Source organism: Setaria italica, chromosome IX, assembly GCF_000263155.2.
Source record: "Setaria italica strain Yugu1 chromosome IX, Setaria_italica_v2.0, whole genome shotgun sequence".
NCBI classification, from domain to species: Eukaryota; Viridiplantae; Streptophyta; class Magnoliopsida; order Poales; family Poaceae; genus Setaria; species Setaria italica.
Genome location: NC_028458.1, coordinates 23,113,022 through 23,116,241, shown reverse-complemented (window position 1 = coordinate 23,116,241; position 3,220 = coordinate 23,113,022). Strand labels below are relative to the sequence as shown.

The 3,220-nt window shown below is 44.1% G+C and overlaps 1 long non-coding RNA gene across 4 annotated transcripts; it reads left to right on the top strand.

Moving 5' to 3' along the window:
• Window positions 1-329: 329 nt before the first annotated feature.
• Window positions 330-3,220, top strand: LOC101771612. 4 transcript variants are annotated; one of them, XR_002675715.1, is made up of 5 exons: window positions 330-594; window positions 991-1,062; window positions 1,159-1,223; window positions 2,359-2,839; window positions 3,028-3,220. It is a non-coding gene; the product is annotated as an uncharacterized LOC101771612 (long non-coding RNA). The 4 variants fall into 4 exon arrangements; XR_002675712.1 differs by having other exon boundaries at window positions 2,359-3,220; XR_002675714.1 differs by lacking the exon at window positions 1,159-1,223 and having other exon boundaries at window positions 2,359-3,220.

Here is a 3,220-nt window from a genome sequence, read left to right as displayed (position 1 = left end):
GATAGCAAGAATAGTTTGAATGAAGAAGCAAGAAAAGAAAGGAATCCCGTTCCTATGGTTGTAGGGCTTGGTGCCAGGCTGGTTGGCGCCAAGCCTTGGCGCCAAGATCTATGGCGCCATCACGTAAGTCACGCCATGTAGATCTAAGGGCTGGACCTTGGCGTCATGGAGGCTGGCGCCAAGACGTGATAGCTTGGTGCCTATGGATCCATTTTTTTTATTAGTTCTGCCCAGGGATGTATTTGTGAAAATTTTTCACGAAAAGGACTAAAATAAAAAAAAAGTCGGCTCCCACCCCTTTGCTTCCCCTCCTCGCTAGCACCTCCGCCTCTATGCTCACGAGCCCCTGCAGCTGTCTCCCCCACCTCCATGCTCGCGAGCCCCCATAGTTGTCTCCCGCACTCCAACAGACGCTGCTCACAAGTAAACCTTCCTCCTCCTAGTCCTCAGTTTGTCTTCCGAGAGGAGGAGCTCAGGGAAGGCGCAAGATCTCTGGATGGCTATAGAGGCTTGGTGATGGCGACTCAGGGAACGGAATATCTCTGGGGAAAGGGGAAGGCTGATGTGCTTCTTCCTTCTCTGTCCTGACCAAATGTATGGAGCCAAAAAATCCTCTCTTGTACGTGAAATGGTGTGCAGACGTAGGCGTATTTGTGATTGTTCTTGGTTGATTGATCAGTTACGTGTGTCGATTTTGCCCAAAATTTGGTAGATCTGGTTAGCTTCGGATCCATTAGAGTCTTAGAAATTTTGTAGGTAATTTATGCATTTTTCGGATGTTGGCTGCTAATTCACTCGAGGTACAATGTTATTCTGTTCTCTCAAGTGACTTAGACGTTGCTTGATTTTTGGACAGCAGTGCTGAAAATTTGTGGTCGTGTTGCCTGTAGTGGATTAATGCGGCTATAAAATATTTGGTTTTCGGCGTCACTGAATGCTCAGCTGCAACATTAGGAACTTTTTCTAATCCTCTATTTGTTTTCTGTGCAGGCTAAAGTGGATCATTGGAATCATGAAGGGCTATCTCAGATTAGCTTCTGGGGGTAGCTCACGAGCAGCCAGGTAGGGATAAACCTGATGTCTGCATACTTCATGCATTCAGTCATGATTAGTCCAACAATTCAACATGATGTATGTTTAATATATGCATATAATTAGGTTCTCTAATTAATCAGCAAGAAAAGTAAAGGTTTCTTGGTCTTTAGGAGAAGGCCCTTAATCAGGTATGGGTTCTTATTTTCCTGGCTAGTTCACTATTTTGAAATGCATAATATCAATGCACTAGCTCAATAATTGATTTGTAGGAATACCGGTCCAAAGTTCATTTGTGCAGTAGCTGAAACCACTCATGAGATTCGTAGACAAAATAGGCTACTATTCTTTACTTCATTATTCCTCTTTTTGGTTGCCAGGAGATATTGGATTGCTTCAAATACATGTATTTTATGATGGACTTAATTATTAATCCTTCGCTTAGTTATTTCATAATGCAGTTTGTTACACATTCAATTGCTTCTTGATTTTGAAATTGTAGGTGTTATAGCCTATGTTACATAAAAAGACAGTCCATTGCAAGAGCTTTTTCTTTTCCATTAATGGCAAAATAGGTATTTTCGTCCTCGAACTTTCGTCCATAGGTCAACTTCGTCCCTCAACTTTCATGTGGACCAATTTAGAACTCCAACTTCAGTTTTCCGGTTCAATCTCATCCTTCATCTGACTTGAATGTCCATGTAGACCTTCCACATCAGCCAGCCTCATCATGCCATTGGATGCAAATGTCCAATATGCCCTCATTTTATTTGGCTGCATCCCCTCTCGCTCCATCTATTGCCCCCTCGGATGCCTTGGTCAACGCTCGCTCTATCCCTCCAAGGCTCCAAGGCTCCATGCCTCCATCCATCCTCGTCGTGGCGAACCCGTTCCTCCGAACTGCAGGCCCTCGCTGGAGGCTACCGCAACAATGGAAGGCACCATGATGTACCTGGCGAGAGACCCAGCCGTGTCTGACTTGTCGCCGTCCTGGGCATCGCACGCCACGATGTGGTAAAATATCGAGCCATGTTCCTCCGTTTTCTTCTGTCACATGGAGTTGTCGATTCAGCAAATTCTTTATCTTACCTCTTCCTATGCACCCAAAAGTTCATCTTTTTTTCGTTTAGCTAGTATCACTGGCTGCTACGCGAAGGCAATTTGTTCTTGCGGAAATCAATATGTTGATCCCAGAATTTGTTCTTGCGGAAATCAATTTGTTGATCCCAGAATTTGTTTGCGAATTATTCTCTGTCTGGAATATTTCAGAAAGCTACTTCAATTGATTGATGATTGAGTCAGAAGTGTCATCTCGTTGTTATGCAGGGTGCTGTGTTCTCCGCCTGGTGATCTATTTGAACGGCGTGACGGAGACTCATGGCCCAGCGATGGTGTGCATGTTGAAGCTCGAGCTGGATGCGCTGCCGGCAGGGTCTCCAGCACCTGGGCTGCAGGTGGATGTGACGGATCCCGTGACGATCCAGGAGTGTGCCCGCGGACGGACGCGCCAAGAGGGAGGTGCTGTTCTGGGGCAAACGTCCGATGTGGAGCGAGAAGGGGTGCAGGGCCTGCAGGCTAATTGAATGAGGGCATAAAGGACATTTCCATCTGATGACATGCGGCTAACTGATGTGGAAGGCTTAACTGGACGTCCAGGTCAGCCTAAGGACGAGAATGAATCGCAAAACTGAAGTTGGTGGACTAAATTGATCCGCACGAAAGTTGAAGGATGAATTTGATCCATGGGTAAAAGTTTAAGGATGAAATTAGCTATTCTACCTCCATTAATCAAAATCTTCACAGAAAGGTGACAGTGAAATTGGCAGTTTACTTCAGCTTGCACTTAACTATTTATCTAACTGAATTATCTATATGAATTACTTCAAATTGCTCTCAAGTATTAGCCTGCTGCTATTTTCTTCCAATTGCATTGTGCACTGAAGGCTATTTGTGCATTTTTATGTTCATCTTGATTTACCTACAAAGTTCCTGCAGATTCTCGAAGACATGGGATTTGAGACAGAGATCGGCTTGTAGGACAAAGACGGGATGCAACAGTATAGCAGGGAGATGATATTAAGACTTGTTTAGCTAGTGAATACAAAGTACTTTAATAAATTAAACTTAATTGATTTCATCCTTGAGATATATGCTATTGAATAAAGATTTTTTCTGGAGCCTTTCATGA